A 21,288-nucleotide genomic window follows, 5' to 3' on the forward strand; every position below is an offset into this window, starting at 1 on the left:
TTAGATTCTGAGAAACCTAAGATCCGAGCAGGGAGGAGACTTACTTTTCACTGTTTACCGTTTAGCACAATTTGATTATTTTTCTATATGCATTTTTATTTTTAAATTTAAAAATGGAAAGAAGATGAATGAGAGGATACTGCAGTACACCTTCTGTAAATGATAGACATGTAATCATTTTAGTTATAATTTAACATTACTATGAAATATATACACAGCTTTGTAAATCTACCCTATTGCTATAGAAACGAATATAATATAAATGCTCAGATATATATGTATGTGTGTGTATATAGGGTAGATTTACATATCAAACAAAGCAGTCATTTTGTAGATTTAAGCATATATAACAAGAATTTCAATATTTCTGATGAAACAGTTTTGCATGTTTATATTTGCCAAAGGAAGTATTTGAAAAAATGACTAGGTTGTACTTTTTGGGAGGGAAAAAAAGCACACAAGAAGTTTTTTAAAAACAATTTCCAATGAAATAAAATTGACATTCTGATAAGAACTCTTTCATGGACTGTAATTACTTAGATCAACTTTTCATTAAACTAACATACTGCAATTATGTCATTCAAAGAGGGGTAAAATCATCCTTAGAGCTTTTATCGATTATATTTTCTTTATGAAAAAAATAAAATAAGATCTATTTTTTTCTTTTAAAGTACAGATTGAGGAGAAACCAAGATGGCAGCATAGGTAAACACCTAAACTGCTGCCTCGCACAACAATTTCCAAACTACAACTAAAAGACAAAACAGACATCATCCAGAACCACAGGAAGGCTTGCTGAGTGGAAATTCTATAACTAGAGGGAAAGAGAAAAGCACACTGAGACTCAGAGGAGCTGCAGGAGGCAGAGGTACCGAGGCGCGCGTGCAGAGATGGCGGGCAACTGAGTACGCGGCTGGCTTTCTCAAGCGGGAGGGAGACAAAAACTCCCGACTGCACTGAACTCCAGTTCTGGGCGAGACTCTGGGGACCCAGACTCGTTCGGGGAGAAACTGGACTGTCTGGCAACGGGAGGAATTCGAGGGCGGCTTTCTCTCAGAGGTGCTTGCAGGATTACCGAGGGACACTGAGACACAGGGGCCTATTAGGGCAGGGCTGACAGGAAACCAATGCTGTCTGCTCCGCTCTGAGACTCCGCCACATCCAAGCTGAGCACAGAGGCTCTTGCAAGTCTTGTCTCATAAGGGTGTCTCCAGCACGGAAGTTCTCCCAGCGTAGACACAGCTGATCCTCACAGCCAATTGGCCTGGAGGTCAATTCCTCCCAGTGATAACAACAACAATCAAGGCTTAACTACAACAAGACTATGCACACAGCCCACAAAGGGGTGCACCAAGAGTGTCTATCTCAGGTAACTGGGGAGGCTGAGCAACTGGGCCCTAGAGGACACCTCACACACAAAGCCACTCTATCAACTCAGGGAAGCAGCCAAAATGCAGAGACAAAGAAACAGATCACAAATGAAAGAAATGGAGGAAAGCAAACAACTGGATATAGAGTTCAAAACCACGGTTATAAGATTTTCAGGAATTTTCTAGAAAAGGCCGATAAATTTAGCGAGACCCTCGAGGATATGAAAAATGACTAACTAGAAATTAAGCATACAATGACTGAAATAAAAAATATTATACAGAGATCTAACAGCAGACTAGAGGACCGCAAGAATCAAGTCAAAGAGTTGAAATACAAAGAAGCAAAAAACACTCAACCAGAAAAGCAAAAAGAAAAAAGAATCCAAAAGTATGAAGATAGTATAAGGATCCTCTGGGACAACTTCAAGCGCACCAACATTGGAATTATGGGGGTGCCAGAAGAAGAGAGAGAGCAAGATACTGAAAACCTATTTGAAGAAATAATGACCGAAAATTTCCCCCACCTGGTGAAAGAAATAGACTTACAAGTCCAGGAAGTGCAGAGAACCCCAAATGAAAGGAATCCAAAGAGGACCACACCAAGACACATCATAATTAAAATGCCAAGAGCAAAAGACAAAGAGAGAATCTTGAAAGCAGCAAGAGAAAAACAGTTAGTTACCTACAAGGGAGCACCCATACGACTGTCAGCTGATTTCTCAACAGAAACTATGCAGGCCAGAAGGGAGTGACAAGAAATATTCAAAGTGATGAATAGCAAGAACCTACAGCCAAGATTACTTTACCCAGCAAAGCTATCCTTCAGAATTAAAGGTCAGATAAAGAGCTTCACAGATAAGAAAAAGCTAAAGAAGTTCATTACCACCAAACCAGTATTATATGAAATGCTGAAAGGTATTCTTTAAGAAGAGGAAGAAGAAGAAAAAGGTAAAGATAAAAATTATGAATAACAAATACATTATCTATCAACAAGTGAATCTAAAAATCAAGCGAATAAAAAATCTGATGAACAGAATAAACTGGTGAATATAATAGAATCAGGGGCATAGAAAGGGAGTGGACTGACAATTCTCGGGGGGAAAGGGGTGTGGGAGGTGCGGGAAGAGACTGGATAAAAAGCGTACACCTATGGATGAGGACAGTGTGTGGGGGGGTGGTAAGGGCAGAGGGTGGGGTGGGAACCAGGTGGAGGGGAGCTATGGGGGAAAAAAGAGGAACAATAGTAATAATCTGAACAATAAAGATTTATTAAATTTCAAAATAAATAAATAAAGTACATATTGCCTTTATTGAGGAAATAGAAGTTGTGGTTACGGAATTCTTTGCACCTGAACATGAACAAGGAAATAGATTCAAAGTTCATTGCCTCACTGATTGTAGTAATGAATTAATGGAAACAACCCCAATGTCTCTCAACAAAGGAATTTATAAAATACTATCCAGAACTTAAATTAAATAGGTTAAATCTTTATGTACTAACACGGGAACTAAAAAAGTATTGAATGAAACTTGCAGAAATAGTAGGTAACACAAATGTCATACAGGTGAAAATTTTAAATCTATGAAACAAAACCATATATTACCTATGGATCCAGTTGTATGCAACAAAAGTACATGAAACATATATGGGCTGCACTCCAAAGTCAAGAGAATGGTTGCCTCAGGGGAAGGTGCAAATGATCATGGGAAGGGAAAAGGAGAGAACTTTAACTTTGTCTGTAAAAATGATTTTTGTTACTAAATAAAATAAGTAAAATTAATAAATAAAATTAAATTGTATTCTTAAAAAGGAAAGAAGAATTAAAGCAAATATAAAATGTCAGCATTTGCTCATTTAAGAGGCTGGCTTATGGAAGTCTGTTATATATGATACTTCTCAAAATTGTTCATTAAAAATTCTGCAAGCAAAACAAGAAAATGGATTGGCTCTGTATGCAAAAAAATGTAAAAATGCCCTTAGTGTTATAAGTTATTAGAATAAATAGTGCATGTAATAATTTGGAAAGTTAATGAGTATTTCTAAACAGTGCTCAGTTTTTATTTTGATTAATTGGAAGTTCCAAAGGAGTGAAAAAAGAAAACCAAAGGGAAAGAAAAGCAACAAATACAAAATATACTATATTTCTTTGAATGAGAAACCAACCATGGTTCGGTATATCATTATTTTATGCACCAATAAGAGGGCAAGATGGAGGGGAATATTGCCAATTAAAGCTGTTAGATGTCATCAACCTAAAAATGGATCCAGACTGCAATTATGTAAATGTAAAGCAAATGTAAAGTGTGAAGCAAAACAAAACAAAGTGCTTCTTAGACTTGGCAAAATGTCATAAGCTAATGGCCTGGATCTCCCATCTCAAATTAACCCAATAAAGAATGCCTAGGACCTCTACTGGGAAATGTTATTAAAACTAGTTAAAACTCTTTCATGAAAGAAGACCTAAATAAATGGTGATTGGAATAACTTCCTATTGTAGAGAGTCTACTTCTCCCCATATTAATATATTAATTTAATGCAATTCCAATTAAAATTCCAGGGAAGGTTTTCAAGAAACTTATTTTAAAGTTTATATGAAGTAAATAAAAGTATCCGTAAAGCAAATTTGGAAAAGAAGGGGAAAGAAAGGCTGTATCAGTAAGGAATATATTTACAAATATCAGGAAACCCTACTGGAGGGGCTTACACAGAGGGTGATTTGATTCATTCATTAAGCCCAGAGGCAGTCTTGGATTGATATTGACAACTAAACAATGCTATCAGTGACCCAGGCTCTAACCTAAGTTTTCCTGTCCTGCCACTTTGAATATTAGACCTTTGACCCCATGTTTGTCACCTCAGAGCACTGTAGGCCTCAGATCTACATTATAGACAAGAAAAAAAGTAGAGAAGAGATTAATGGCTTTCTTGTGGTAATCTTTATAACTTGGGAGGAAAACACTGTCTGTAGAGACTTTTGCCTCCACTTCATTATTCATTACTGTAACACATGGCCAGTCCTAGCTGCAAGAGAGGCTGAGAAAATGAATATTTATGACTAGGCATATTGCTGTTCCAAATAAAATTGGACGTCTGTTTATGAAAAAGAGGGAGAATGTATATTGAATCCATAATTAGGAGAATCTGCTATGAGAGGACTTATTTTTCTAGTAACAAACAAACAATCAAATAAACCATCAGTGTACTTTAGGCACAAGTCAAACAAACTGACCATGGAATAGAACAGGATAAGATAGGGTGGAATGAGATGGGGTGGGATGGGAGTGTTTGGGATGGAATGAAATGGAATTAAATAAAATGGAGTGGAGTAGGATAGGATGGGATGGGAATAGAATAGAATAGAATAGAATAGAATAGAATAGAATAGAATAGAATAGTTCAAATTACTTGTGGTTTTTTTTTTAAAGAGGTGGCCCCAAAAATCAGCAGAAAAAGATGGGTTGTTTAATAGATGGTATTTGGAAAACTGGTCCATTGTATAGAGAAAAATAAAGTTGAAATTTTATATATTATATAGATATTACCACATATATAAAGATGACTTCCAAATGAATAAGATCTACATGTTCAAGGTAAAGCTATAAAGTGAATGGCAGAATATGTAGGGGTGAGGAATGACTTCTAAAGATTCCATAAATGTAAAAAATAAATATGACTATAGAATATTAAGGATTTTTATTCAATGAAGGATGCAATAAATAAGATTTATAGTCAGTTGACCATTTGGGAGAACATATTTGCAATATTTACAATTGACAAGGGATTAATATTCAACAGTGCTTTCTATTCAATAGAACTTTGTAACGTTGGAAATGTCCTCTGCCTGTGCTCTCCAATATGGTAGCCCCTACCCACATCAGGCTATTGAACACTTGAAATTGGGCTAATGTAACTGAGATTTGGTTTTTAATTTTAATTAATTTACATAGCCACATGTGGCTAGTGGTCACCTCATTGGACAGTGAAGAACTAGAGTATTTAAAGACTTCTAGCAAATACGATAAAAATACAAGTTTTCCCAATAGAGAAGTGACAAAACAGGAAGCCCCAACAGCTAGCACTTACATGAAAATATCTAAAAATCACAACTAATTAGAGAAATACAAATTAAAATCATAGGATATATGTATTGCCAAAGGTTAGAAAGTCATGTAACACCAAATATTGCTGAGGCTGTGAGGAAAAGCCACCCTCATTTACTGCTGAAAGTTAAGGGTCATTTTTGAAAGACAACCTAGGGGAGATAAGTATGCATACATCAAATAACCCACCAACCCATCTCACTGTCCCTAAAATAACTCACACAGATCAAGAAGGTGCATGCTCCAAGATGTCCATCATGATTTTGTTTATGATGCTTGAGATTTAGAGACAATATAAATTCATCATGGTGGAAATGGAAAATGAAAATGCAGTGAACGCATGCTCTGGAGTACTCTGCTGCAGTCAGAAATAATGAACCAGAACTACATACAGCAATAAGACAGAGCATAAAAACCTGGTGTTTGGTTTTAAAGAGATAGAAAGATTAATTGACATGTGTTGTATAATCCTATTAATTCTCACAGCAACTATTATATTTCTCAAAGATGCTTACTGGGTGTACCGGTTAATAATGCGGATTTTTTTTCACTAGATGAAGCTACACATATGTTGATATTTATGCAATTTGATATGTATGCTATTTTGTTGTATTGACAACAAGCTTCAAAACTTCATATGTCAAATTTTCTGAAGGTGTTAACATCATAGATATTTTTACACTTAAAAATGTTGAATTTCGTGCCAAAAAAAAAAAAAAAAGAGCATTTGCAGGAAGTTTTAATTCATTACTTTATTTTGAAGAAAAGTGCTGCTGAATACTTCGGGAAGCTTATAGTGAACATGCTGCATCTCAAGATACTTGTGAACGCTGGTTTAAACACTTTAAAAGTGATGATTTCGATGCGAAAGACATAGAACGTCCAGGTCAACCGAAAAAATTTGAAGACTAGCAATTACAGGCATTATTGGATGAAGATGCGTGTCAAACTCAAAAACAACTTGCAGAAATATTAAACGTTGCTCAGCAAACAATGTCCAATCGTTTAAAAGCAATGGGAATGATTTTAAAGGAAGGAAAATGGGTGCCACATCAACTGAACGAAAGACAAATGGAAAACCAAAAAGTCATCAGTAAAATGTTGCTTCAACGGCACGAAAGAAAATCTTTTTTGCATCGAATTGTGACTGGCGATGAAAAGTGGATTTATTTTGAGAATCCCAAATGCACAAAATCATGGGTTGATCCAAGTCAACCATTAACATTGACTGCAAGGCCAAATCGCTTTGGAAAGAAGACAATGCTCTGCGTTTGGTGGGATCAGGAAGGTGTGGTGTATTATGAACTTCTAAAACCAGGTGAAACCCTTAATACTGATTGCTTCTGACAACAAATAATCAATTTGAACCACACTTTGATAGTGAAACAACTAGAATGTTCCAGAAGACAGGGCAAAGTAATTTTGCTTCATGATGATGCACCATCATATACTTTAAAACCAGTTAAAGACACATTGAAAGATCTTGCCTGGGAAGTATTAACCCACCCGCTGTATTCACCAGACCTTGCTCCTTCAGATTCCCACTTGTTCCAATTGATGGCACACACACTTTCTGAGCAGCACTTCAAAACATACGAAGAAGTGGAAAATTGGGTCTCTGAATGGTTTGCCTCAAAACAAGAAAAGTTCTATTGGGATGGTATCCACAAATTACCTGAAAGATGAGGGAAATGTATAGCTATCGATGGACATTACTTTGAATAAAGCATTTTTAATGTTTCTCTTGAAATTACCGTGTTTTCTTTGATTACAAAATCCACATTATTAACCGGCATACCTAGTACATATCCAAGGACAAATACCAAGCATATTATTCTTGGTGGCTATGGGAGGAAAAGGGAAGGAAATCGAGGAGCATGGATGAAGAGGGTAAAAAGAGAGTCCTGCTGCAAAGAAGAGCAATGATAATATACCATCGATGAAAGAATATGATTACCTTAACCCTCTGAACCTGATGTCCAAACGTGAAGGGATCAAAATGAGGCCTGGTCCTGGCCAATATTTCTCAGTGGTTAGCGTATCAGTCCAAGCACCAAAGGCTCTCAGTTTCGATTCCTAGTCAAGGGCATGTACCTGGGTTGCAGGTTCAATCCCTAGCCAATCGATGTGTCTCTCACATCAATGTGTGTGCCTCTCTCTCTTTTCATCTATCTCTATCTCTATCTCTATCTCTATCTCTATCTCTATCTCTATCTCTATCTCTATCTCTCTCCCTCCACTCTCTCTAAAAATCAATGGAAAAATATCCTTGGGTGAGGATTAAAAAAAAAAAAATGTGGTCTGGTACCTGAATTTCCTTAATCTTCTGATCACTATGTGTTTTTTTATACTGTGCATATTTTATAAGCTAAATAGAAGCACATTTTGTGTTCTGTTGCCTCTTTTTATGCCAGTGCTTGCTTTAAACAAAAGCATGGTTATAATTTATTTTACTGGGCTCTGCTGATTTCTATGAACTACACCAGCTGCAATTGCTTTTGCTCAACAGACTGTTTTATGTTCCACTCCAGTATCTCCCTAAAGAACATAAGCTTTGTGAAACCTGTATTATAGACATTACCTGAATATTGAATTGAAACTGTGAGAACTGAAGAGCGAAAGGGCCAAGAACAGAGCCCATGACAACTCACGGGTGCTCTCGGTGGCTGCTGTGCGTGCAGGTTTAGATGCTATTCTTTCAGACAAGGTTCTCAGCCGAGTGCATCAGTTAATCCCTTGCACCTGAAATGATTTGAATACTCATGTGACTGGGCCTGGGATTTGATTCCTATGGCAACTTTAGAGCTTTTTCAGAGACTCTCTCTCTCTTTTTTCCTCTCTCTTTTGGAACTTTGAAGAAATGGATTAGTGGGTCTTTTTTTTTTTTTTCATTATTTAGAAGCTGATCTTGTGAATCTTTTGTAAATTGAAAAGAAAGTAAATGGACACTGTAGTATGTTACTGCACCTTCCCTAAGGCACTTATCATGGTCTCTTTGTAAATTAGTTGACCTCTTTGTGTTTTTTTAAACTGACTTCTCAAATAAATGAATGGCCTCCCCAAAAATAATGTGTGGCACTTCAATAACAAAACTGAATCTTTAGCCCTAGCCAGCTTGGCTCAGTGGATAGAGCATTGGCCTGCGGACTGAAGGGTCCCTGGTTTGATTCTGGTCAAGGGCACATGCTCTGGTTGTTGGCTCGATCCCCAGTATGGGGTTGCAGGAAGCAGCTGATCAATGATTCTCTCTCATCATTGATGTTTCTATCTCTCTCTCCTTCTTTCTTCCTTTCTGAGATAAATAAAAATATATTTTTTAAAAAACAAAAAACTGAATCTTTAAAATGATGGAAATTGTCTAGATGGATTTCCAAACTACAGCCAGAAGAGAAGTTACTTCATTTTGTTCCTTATAAATATTTCCTCTTTTGCAAAATAAGCATGCCTCTCAAAAATGGGCAATAATGATATGTTAGCAAAAATGTAAGTATGCAAATTAATTTTCATTCATCATCCCCATTATTATCAAGTGACACCCTAACTCCAAAAATAACCCTGAAATTTAGCATGTATCTGACTTAGGCTATTGAAAACTTTTTAAAGACCTATATTATATGTACACACACATACATATACACATATGTGTATATGACATAAATCTATATTTTCTTCTATGTGCTTAGGTGTTGCTCTAGGCCAGGGATGGGGAATGTCCGGCTGCAGGCCATATAAGGCCCTCAAAATCATTTGGTCTGGCCCTGTCAAGTCATTAGGAGTGAGTTAATTAAATGTTTGAGCAAATATAGAAGGCTGATTTTTAAGTTGGTAATTTTGTATGGCCCTCAAATGACGTTACAAATATCCAAATGGCCCTTGGCAGAAAAAAAGGTCCCCCACCCTTGCTCCAAGCCGTGGGAATGCAATACCCACAAGCCCTTACAGAGCTTATAATCCAGAAAGGGAAAACAGGCAATTAAGCAATTTAAATAAGATGTCATAAGTGCTTTTCTAAGATAAATAAAGCGCACTGTGGGAGCTTGTAGCAGAGGCAGCTGAGTAGACTAGACTAGAGAGTCAAGTCTGCTTTACTGAGTGAAGGGATGTTTAAGCAGAGATGAGCCAGACTCAGTCCTGTGGAAACAAGAGGACTGTGTTCCAGGCACAGGGAGGTATGGCAGGGACTAGCAGACGAGGCTGAAGGGAGTTACAAACAGAAGCATCATACCATTAGATGAAAATTCAGAAACATTCTTCCTGCAGAGTGAACATGGAGAATAATTAAATCTGTCCGGAATCCAAATAAAAGCTGAACTACAGTAATGTAGTAATGATAGAGAAAGAGGATTTATGTAAAAGGTAAACCCACAAGACAGCTGCTTGATTAGCTGTGAGCCAGGTGGGAGGAGAACAGTTGATCTCAGCCCTTACTTGAATGTTAGCCATAGCAGTGAGCAATCATAGGGTGATCTCTGTACTAGTTTACTCCCAGGGGGCTCTTTCCTTGAGGTGACCAGGATGGGTCCAGCATATCCAGACCCAAACAGTCTCTAGTGCTTATGATCTCAGGAGATAAGCTTCTCTTAGCTTCCTGGATAATGCCTGACAAAGGATTCTGGACCAGTTTAGGTCAAATGAGGGGGCTCACTGGGCAAGTCACTGTCTTGTGTGTATTAGGCAGGGGTCTGCAGATAAATCACTATATAGATAAAGATTTCTTATAGGAACTGGTTCACGCTGTTCTGGAGGGTGAGAAGTCCCACACCCTGTGTCTGCAAGCTGGAGAGCCTGGAAAGCTGGTGGTATAACTCAGCCCAAGTTCAAAGGCTTGAGAATGGGGGGCTGATGCTGTGAGTCCTGCCTGAGTCCAAAATACCAAGAACCAGGAGCAGTGATGTCCATGGGCAGGAGAAGATGGATGTCATAGCTCAAGCAGAGATGGGGGGGGGGGGGGCGGGAAAAGGGAGGGGAGAGAGAGAGAGAGAGAGAGAGAGAGAGAGAGAGAGAGAGAGATTGAGAATTTGCCCTTCCTCCACCTCTTTGATCTATTTGGGCCCTCAATGGACTGGCTGGTGCTTACCTGCATTGGTGACGGCGATCTTCTTTACTGAGTCTTCCAATTTAAATGCTAATCTGTCTCAGAGACACCCTCACAGACACACCCAGAGATAATGTTTGACCACTATCTGGGCATCCTTTAGCCCAGTCAAGTTGGCACCTGAACCATTACAAAGTGGATGGGGAACTTTGGCCAGCCTGAACCATACCCAGTGGCAGGGGAGCTGAGGTGTCATGATTGGCGGTTCCATCGGGTATGGGAGGAGTTCCTGAGAGGAACACAGCCGCTCTGATACCAGAAAGCAGGAGTAAGTAGTTGAGCTGTAAAAGCAACAGCTGTCACCAAAAGTATTATGAGTTTTTATTTCCTCATCAGCCTTTAGTCTAGAATATTGGTAAAGCTGAAAGGGAGAAAGTCAACCTATTGAATCTTAAGCTAGGAGGACCCAATGAGAAACCTCCTGTGGTCTTATGCTGTCAAGTGTGGTAATGAAACAATGTCCATCTTGTACTGGTAAGTCTAGAATGTCAGATTTTTTTCATATCTTTATGTTCATTGGCATTTTATCTTTAAAACAGCATAGGTTAGCCTCGGTTTTTAGCCTATGCTGAGGTTTATAGGTCTCTTGTGGAAAGCTAAGGTTAGTGTAAAACCTACTCTGTATTAAATCACAAAGGAAAAATGGCCTGCCTTACTCTGTTGGAATATGATTTATGAGTCCATGCTTCGATGTTTTATTACTACATATCATAACTTTTATTAGTGCTTCCATTAATATTGCCAGTCATGAGCCATAAATTCGACTCAGAGTGTATCCATGGGCTTTGATAAAACTCGTTCTGAATCACTAGTTTTTCTGTAAATCATATAAGACATTTTTGTTTAAAAAAAAAAGTGGCAATTCACTTGGTTTTGGCTTAGCACTCACATTTTTTAAAGTGTAGAATCATCGCTGCTCAGAACTACAAAAGCTCTTCGAAGTCATCTAGTCTCACTCTCTATTTCTCTGTGAGTGGAGGGTAGGCAGTCTGTACATTTAGTGAATGAATGAATCTTATCCATGATGTCATGCTGCTGGTAAATTTATTACCTCACAACATACGGGTTTTTGTGGGACTTTTTTGCTGTTGTTTTTGTGTGCTTTTGAGACAAATTCTAATTATCAGAAATCTGCCCTAGTTGGTTTTCATTCCTTTGAGTCCCACAGAATTAGCCTATACATCACAGGTACTGACCTTGTCGCTTTCAGATTATCAAGGGTTCCTGGGGCTTCTCTTCTTCATGCTCCATGCCCTCAGTTCTGTCCACTTTCTTCATGTGTCCTAATTTCCATAGCCTCCCTCATCCTGACCACTTGACTTTGGCCATGTTCCTGATCTCACTGGCGACAGTGGTTCATCGTATTACAAATCTACCAACCCCTCTATTTTTGCATCTTATTCATAGTGACATCTCTGGAGACTGACAAATTATTTGCTGGAGTCCATATTTCAAGACTTTTGTCTGACCAAGACAAACTAAGGAAAAGAAAAAGGCAATGAGATGAGTTTTGTCTGGAATTGTCCCTATTTGGAACATTAAGATTACCAGTCTATGGTCTGCAGCATCCCCTTTCTTCCTACTTTAAAAAAAATAAATGGTCCTAGCCAGTTTGCTCAGTGGTTAGAGTGTCGGCCCTCGGACCCAAGTGTCACAGGTTCTATTCCCAGTCAAGGGCACATGCCTCAGTTAGGCTTGGTTACTAGTCAGGGCGCATTCCAGAGGCAATCACTGGATGTGTCTCTCTCATCTCTCATCTCTCTCTCTCTCTCTCCCACTCTCTCTCTCTCAAAAAAAAAAAAAAAAAATCAATGGGGAAAAAAACCCTCGGTAGGGATTTTTTTTAAATGGAGATTTTTTTCCTAGCTTTGATCATCTGCTTTTCACCCCTTCTGGCTGAACCATCAAAGACTATTACAACTTCCATTGATCTCATCCACAGGTCCTGCTAGGATCCTTGGATGTAGATGTGGCAAGATAATATTTTGAGATGTTACCTAAAATTTTCTTTTCTGAATTTCTTTTACTCTTTGCCCTCCACGTATTTAGTCAATGCATTCATTGCTCCTGGAAAAGGTTGTTACAGCAGAAAAGCAAAGAAAAGGCTTTTAAACTTCTGAAGCTTATGCCTTTGGGGAGAGAAAAACACCTTAGACCCAGAGGGAACTCAGGTCATAAAAATTAGATGGGAAAACACTGTTATCTGCAGTCAGATCAGCTTTGTCTGATCCAATCATACCCCCTGCTTTCTGTTATCTCCACCCGAGGTCTAGTGAGCTCCCTAAATTTCTTCAGCCTGGAGAAAGAGGGAGGAGAAACACTCAATATGTTTGAAAATCTAAGAAAAGACGTTATTGTGGACATTCTGCTTCTTCTGGACATGAGAAAACCCTTAAGCCCTAGTAAAGAGGCTGGGTGTAAGGTTTTTCTCATGTCCAGAAGTAACAGAATGAGTGGAAGTGTCTAAATGATGTATCTAGGCAACCTAAGACAGCCTCACAAATCCCTACTTTCCTCTGTGCATCTTTCAGAATGGCAAAATGATTTCTCATGAGCCTGAGAGTAGCACAGGAGGTGGAAGTCATGCTGAACTGGAGCCTTAAAATAGATGAATGAGTACTAGAAAGGAAAAACCTACATTATTTATTGTAGCGGATACTGTGGTATTTCACTCAGATTCCCTCCTTAACCGCTTCCCCTAAGGTTATCACCCACCCAGAAGGATAACCTGTGTCCAACACCTGACTGATACAAGAAAGGAATGGCCCACCCCTCTCTTCTCAAGTAGGGACATTTCTGAAGCGCCATCCCGGTGCCAGGAGCTCCCAGGATTGACTGAGATCTCAGTGACAACCACATTGCAGGAAAGCTTTCTGCTCTGCCCACTCTTGTCACCCTCACTTCCTTCCAGGTTTATCTACCAAAAACTCTCCCCAATAAATTTTCTCAGTTCTCCACTTCATTCTGTTTCCAGGGGATTGAATCTAAGACATCTGCACACCTGAGGTCATAACTTGAGAATTCATCATTCTGTCTCAAGCATACCTTTTCCAGATTTGGAGATAAATTATTTTAGAGGACTTGGTGCACTATTATACTTTTTTCCTTCACTTAATCTTTGGCTTCAGTTCTCTCATACCAATTTTACTTCTACTTTTATCTAATAATAATTATGAAAGTAAAGCAAGGTAGGAACTGGGTGTCTTTTTTTTAATTTAATAAATCTTTATTGTTCAGATTATTATAATTGTTCCTCTGTTTCCCCCCATAGCTCCCCTCCACCCAGTTCCCACCCCACCCTCTGCCCTTACCTCCCCCCGACTGTCCTTATCCATAGGTGTACGCTTTTTATCCAGTCTCTTCCCGCACCTCCCACACCCCTTTCCCCCCGAGAATTGTCAGTCCACAACCCTTTCTATGCCCCTAATTCTATTATATTCACCAGTTTATTCTGTTCATCAGATTTTTTATTCACTTGATTTTTAGATTCACTGGTTGATAGACATGTATTTGTTGTTCGTAATTTTTATCTTTACCTTTTTCTTCTTCTTCCTCTTCTTAAAGAATACCCTTCAGCATTTCATATAATACTGGTTTGGTGATGAACTTCTTTAGGTTTTTCTTATCTGTGAAGCTCTTTATCTGACCTACAATTCTGAATGATAGCTTTGCTGGGTAGAGTAATCTTGGTTGTAGGTTCTTGCTATTCATCACTTTGAATATTTCTTGCCACTCCCTTCTGGTCTGCATAGTTTCTGTTGAGAAATCAGTTGACAGTCATATGGGTACTCCCTTGTAGGTAACTAACTGTTTTTCTCTTGCTGCTTTCAAGATTCTCTCTTTGTCTTTTGCTCTTAGCATTTTAATTATGATGTGTCTTGGTGTGGTCCTCTTTGGATTCCTTTCGTTTGGGGTTCTGTGGGCTTCCTGGACTTGTAAGTCTATTTCTTTCACCAGGTGGGGGAAGTTTTTGGTCATATTTCCTCAAATAGGTTTTCAGTATCTTGCTCTCTCTCTTCTTCTGGCACCTCCATAATTCAGATATTGGTATGCTTGAGGTTGTCCCAGAGGCTCCTTACACTATCTTCAAATTTTTGGATTCTTTTTTCTTTTTGCTTTTCTGGTTGAGTGTTTTTTGCTTCTTTGTATTTCAACTCTTTGACTTGATTCTTGCGGTCCTCTAGTCTGCTGTTAGGTCTCTGTATATTTTTTATTTCAGTCATTGTATGCTTAATTTCTAGTTGGTCCTTTTTCATATCCTTGAGGGTCTCGCTAAATTTATCGGCCTTTTCTAGGAAATTCTGGAAAAACTTATAACCATGTTTTTGAATTCTATATCCAGTCGCTTGTTTTCCTCCATTTCTTTCATTTGTGATCTGTTTCTTTGTCTCCGCATTTTCACTGCTTCCCTGAGTTGGTAGAGTAGCTTTGTGTGGTAGGTGTCCAATAGGGCACAGTGGCTCAGCCTCTCCAGTTACCTGAGGTGGACTCTGGGTGCACCCCTTTGTGGACTGTGTGCTCAGCCTTGTTGTAGTTAAGTCTTGATTGTTGTTGCTATCACTTGGAGGAGTTGACCTCCAGGCCAATTGGCTGTGAGGATCAGCTGTGTCTATGCTGGGAGAACTTCTGTGCTGGAGACATGCTTATGAGACAAGACTTGCAAAATTGCAAAAGCCTCTGTGCTCAGCTTGGATGGGGTGGAGTTTCAGGGCGGAGCAGACAGCCTTGGTTTCCCATCAGCCCTGCTCTATGAGGCCCCTGTGTCTCAGTGTTTCTCAGTAATCGCTGCAAGCACCTCTGAGAGAAAGCCACCCTTGAGTTTTGCCCACTGCCAGACAGTCCAGTTTCTCCCCGAATTAGTTGGGGTTCCCAGAAACTTGCCCAGAACTGGAGTTCAGCACAGTCAGGAGCTTCTGTCTCCCTCCCGCTTTAGAAAGCCAGCCGCGCACTCAGCCACCCATGCATTCACCAGTCAGTTCTCTGTGTGCGCGCGCACCTCCAGACCTCTGCCTTCCGCAGCTCCCGAGTCTCAGTGTGCTTTCTCTTTTCCTGACAGTCCAGATTCCCCCCGAATGAGTCTGGTTTCCCAGCATCTCGCCCAGAACTGGAGTTCAGTGCAGTCGGGAGCTTCCTTCTCCATCCCACTTTAGAAAGCCAGCCGCGCACTCAGCCACCCATGCACACAGCCGCCCGTCCTCTCTGCGTGCGCGTCTCCATACCTCAACCTTTTGCAGCTCCTCTGAGTCTCAATGTGCTTTCCTCTTTTCTTCTAGTTGTACAATTTCCACTCAGCCAGCTTTCCTGTGGTTCTGGATGGTGTCCATTTTGTCTTTTAGTTGTAGTTTTGATATTGTTGTGTGAGGCAGTAGTTTAGGTATTTACCTATGCCACCATCTTGGTTTCTCTAAAATAGTCTCTTAATTTGTATTTCTGTGATTACTGAGGAGGTTGAGCACTTTTATATATATATATATATATATATATATATATATATATATATACACACACACACACACACACACACACACACACACACAATTTGGGCACATGTTTTTCTTCTGTAAAGCACCTGCTCATAGCTGCATACCCACAGTGTCTCTTACATTCGTAGGCACTCCGTAATGTTTGTTGAATAAATGAATGAATCTCCATATAGCAAAATGAGACTTAAGAGATGAACTTGTTAATTTAAGAAAGATGTTTAACCACAGAAACCACTGGCCCAACTTCCCTTACATTATAGTTTAATAACTTCTCTTGTGTAGCCAGTTCAGTGTAACTGATTGATAACTGATTCTTTTGCATAATTTTTTAAGATTTTTAATTGATTTTTAGAGAAAAACATCAATGTGAGAGTCTCCTGCACACCCCCTACTAGGGATGGAGCCCATAACCCGGACATATGCCCTGACTAGGAATCAAACCAGCAACCCCTCAGTGCCCAGGACAATGTTCAACCAACTGAGCCACAGATGACTTTGCAGATTAATTATCTTTGAGGAAATGGTACTCTGTTTTGATTATTTAGTTTTAATGGCAATAGAGCAGTTCTCAAGATTGTTCTAGTGTTTGGACAATGCAAACAGTGCTACTGTTTTCAGAATACTACACATTTTTTCAGAAAATCATGAAATACTGGATCTGTCTAATTCCAACAAAGTAGAAGTATTTTTTTCTAACAGAAAGTGGCTACTGGAAGTAAATAGTATAAAATCACATCCACAAAACTATGTTTAAGAAAAGTATAAACAAAAATCCCTGTTTATTCCTGCCACCGAGGCACCAATTTTATGAAAAAAGAAAACTTAATATTGAGAAAATTGTGTCTATCCATCACCTTAATTTTTCCTAAATATTTCAAAATTAGATCTAGGTTATTACATAGTTTTAGCTGATAGGTGTCCCACAAAAGTATGATTTTAAATCACCTTTCTCAAAGGAGTCTGGATAGGTGAAGCAGTCATTGGCAGCAGAAAAGCTCAAAGAGGAATTTTGCTTTTCTAAGTCTTCTCCAGCATCTCTTCTGAGGAAGTCATGGAGGTGTACTACTCAGGTCTCCCTCCAAAAAAGAATCTACCGTCCTGTAATTCTCAACCCCTTCACCTTTTCACCCAGTCCCCCAGATTGGTAGTTACGAAATAGGCATGGGGATATAAAGTACAGCACAGAAAATGTAGTCAATAAAATTGAGGACACTAGAAATATCAGGGGAATCACTTTGTAAAGTATATGATTGTCTAATCACTACGCTGTACACCTACAACACAAAAATTATCACTGAAAAAGTTAAAATTAAAAAAAAAAAAAAAAGGATTCCTGGTTAGCTATCAAGCGTGAGTTAGCTGACAAGCTCCATCTGTTGGTGCCTTCAGGCTCTGCTCCAGCTTTTCAGCCAGACTCTTCCAGAGTAGCCCAGTCAGTGACTGTGCATGCAAATTTCTGTCCTGAATGGGATCCTCGTGAGCAATCGTTGCTCCCCGGCTCCTCATTATGTTAGCCAAGGCCGTCAGACCTGCATCATGATCTGAGGCTCTCCCTGCCCAATACTGTTCCCTCCTCAGTTCGTCTCTAAATTGTGTTCTAGTTTCCTCTCAATAACTGTTTTGCCCTACAGCACTAATTGTCATAGCATCTGCTTCCCAGGGTACCCAACTGATACTTTTCTGTACTGAGGGCCTTAATGAAAACATTAGCTGCAGCATTTGTTTTTACTGACGTGCATTTGCAGCATGTAGATGGCTGAAGTCTATTACAGGGGAAAGCTACTGGTAAATCTTTCATTGGACCTTGGATTGATAGAGCAATGGTTGAACTTATGAGAGCATAAACGTGTTCCCATCATATAGGACTTTGAATTTGAAAAATTTATCAATAGCTTGAACACGCTTTACATTTTTTTAAAATTGCCCACAGCAGTAATGTTAAAAAACCTTATGACATCATTATTTTATAATACTGATACTAATTGCTATCATTTATTGAGTACTTACTACATGGCGGGAAACTTGCTAAGCATTTTGCATACGTTATTTTAGTTCTAGAGGCTGTAGTCTAAGCGATATTAAATTATGAATTAGTTAATTGGTCTTAAGAGTTTCAGCTTTAGCCAGGAAATACATTAGCACTGGATCTGGAAATTGATATCCTGGCTATAAAGTGAATGTATTCATTCAGATGTTAATGTATAATGGTGGCTCTTGGAAACAGAAATATTGTATTGTTTATTAGCTTAGTCCCATGAAGTGCACATATCATAGGAGTGATTATGAAGTTCCAATTACATTACTTATTTAGAAAAATACAATTTTCTCTATGTGAAAAAAAATATCCCACTTTTAAATGTGGGTTGGAAAATTCTGATACAATAAATCTGTCTGATATACCATTTCCATCCATGTATTTCTTTTAAAATCTGACTCCTCCACAAAATGAGATACGAAAAGCATTATTGTTACACAGGGGAGTGTCAAGAGTGGGAAAAGTTGCCTGAGAATGGAGTCAACACTATCAGATCCCAAAGTTGGGAGTCCTGGCCACTTTCAATGGGGTTGGATTTTGTCAAATGCTTTTCCCGTGCCAACTGCTACCTGTCATAGGATTTTTTCTTCATTAGCCTGTTTATATGGTAGATTACATTGATTGATATTTGAATGTTGAACCAGCCTTGCATATATGGAATAAATTCCACTTGGTCATGGAATATGCTTCTTTTTATACATTGTCAGATTAATTTTTTTTTGAGGTTTTGCATCTAAATTCTTGAGAAATTTGGTCGGTAGTTTTGTTTTTGTACTGGTTTTGTCTGGTTTTGGTGTCAGAGTAATACTGGTTTTATAAAATAAACTGTAAAGTGTTCCATCATCTCCTATTTTCTGAAAGAGATTATGTAAAATTGCCATTAATTTCCTTGAATGTTTGGTAGACATTTCCAATTGAAATCATCTGGGCCTGGAGATTCTTTGTTGGAAGCTTTTAAACTACAAATTGGATTTCTTTAACAGTTTCTTTAAAGGACTAATCAGATTATCTAGCTTATTTTGGGTGTTTTGTGGTTTTCCTCTTTGAGAAATTTATAGAGTATCAAGTATTTTATACTCAGGATTTAACTATAGACTTGTTAATCATGAATCTAAACCTTTTCTGAATACAATGTTGGGGGGTTGGTTTGTTTTTCCTTCTTCCACCCTAAATCTCTGATTTTATTGGTTAAACTAGGGGCCCAGTGCACAAAGTTGTGTACCTTGAAAGGAACGGTGGGCCGCAAGGTTGTGGTGGGCACAAGGGGAGGTCTTGGCCCATTCTCTGCACCCCCACCAGGCCCCTCCCACCACTGTCCCCAGACCCCCTCTCTGCCGGCAGCCCCACAGTCCCTGGCCCCACTCCCACCTGCTGACACTGATGGCATGGAGTGATTGGGGCTGGCGCCAGCAGCATATGCAAGCAGGGCCGGCACCATCAGCAGGTGTGGGCGGCGGCTCTGGCACTGGCTGCAGGTGCTAGCGGGGCCAGCAGTGGGTGCGAGCATTGGCTCCAGCTCCAGCACCAGCAGCAGGTGCGAGCTGGGCCATCACCGGCAGCAGGTGCGAGAGGCGCCTGCCGGCCCCGATCACCCCTCAGGAGCAGAGGGAGGTGGAGAAGCCCTCAGGGGCAATCGGGGCTAGCAGCCATTGCTTGCACCCATTGATGTCGCCAAGCCATCCGGACCAGCGCTGGGTGCTGGCAGCAGTTGCAAGTGGTGGCTCCGGTACCGGCAGTGGGTGAGAGCAGGGCCGGTGCCAGCAGCAGGTGCAAGTGCCGGGCAGGACCATGGCGTGCAGGAGCAAAGAACTTTCAGTAACCACCAGAGGCTCACCCCAATGACAGCGACGGGCACCCCACCTTGATCTGGTGCCCCTGCTCACCTGCTTCACCATCCCGCTGCAGCTGATGCCCGCCATGTTCCACACACACCCCCTGGTGGTCAGCACAAGTCATAGAGACCAGCTGTTCAGTTGTTCTGCCATTCAGTCTATTTGCATATTAGGGTTTTATATATATATATATAATTTGCAGATTAAAGGTAAATTATTTAATTTTTATGCTACCAAAATCCCAAGATTATAACAAGTGTTTTACTTGAAATCATATATGGAGTCTAGAAAGTAAAAACCTTCTTCAATAAAGTATTTAAATAATACTTCAAATTTGTATTTTTATGTTTATAGCTGAATTGGTCAGGGATAATATGGAAGACACAAATTAAGAATTTTGAATAGGAGATTTGGGGCAGGGAATTGATTATACAAATGGTAAAAAAACTAAAAGAGCAAAGAGGCAATTATAAAGTAATCCAAATATTAATAATTGCAAGAAAATAATTTCTCAGTTCCATCCAGGGCTGCAGAACAAAAGGGAAGACATGTTACAAAAACCTGGTTGTGACAAGAACACATGGCGGTGCCGGGACCTCCAAGGTGCTGTGTGACTGTGCTCAGGGCTCTGGGGGCATTAGGGGCTAGAATGCCCAAGCGACTGGACACCAATCTGTCTGTCAAGTGATAACTACAGAACAAGAGGGACAAGCAAGCAGTGACGCAGTAACCCATTTCAGAGAAGACATCAAGAGCCACTGTTGACTAGACATAAACTTGAAATAATGTATTACAGAATTCACAACAAAGATATAGATGGACAAGAGGTAATTCAGCTGGAAAGTTACAAATTAAAAGTGAATGCAGATGGTGACTCATACTCATCATCAGGAAACTACAGATTGAGCCCAGGGCCTAGTACATGTGTGGGATGGGTAATTCAGGTTACTTTTGAATATTGCACATAGAAACAGCAGAATAAATCATGCCTTCTGATGATGAGCATTTAAGGAAACGCATATACCCATTTACATACCTAGTATCCAGGAGTATTTCCTTTTATGTCTTTGCGTTCTTTGGAAGAATGTCTTTTTTTGTGGTCTTTATTTTATAGAGTATAGTGGGTAGTTTAGTGCCTGCAGCAATAACACTGCAAACTGCACTACATCATATTCACTTCATTTATAATGCTTCTGAGAAAAGTTAGAGAAAAACATAAAATCTTATTTCCTTTATAGCAAATAAAATTTCAGATTGTGTTTAATAGGATACTCAACAGGAAAAAAGGCTGGTTGTTTGCACTGACGGGTAGTAAAAGCTGTCTTTTATCTAGTTAGAAGTTCTTGACCATAGCACCGCAATGCTCCCCCTT

This window comes from Plecotus auritus, assembly GCF_963455305.1.
Source record: "Plecotus auritus genome assembly, chromosome: 5".
In the NCBI taxonomy this organism is placed as follows: Eukaryota; Metazoa; Chordata; class Mammalia; order Chiroptera; family Vespertilionidae; genus Plecotus; species Plecotus auritus.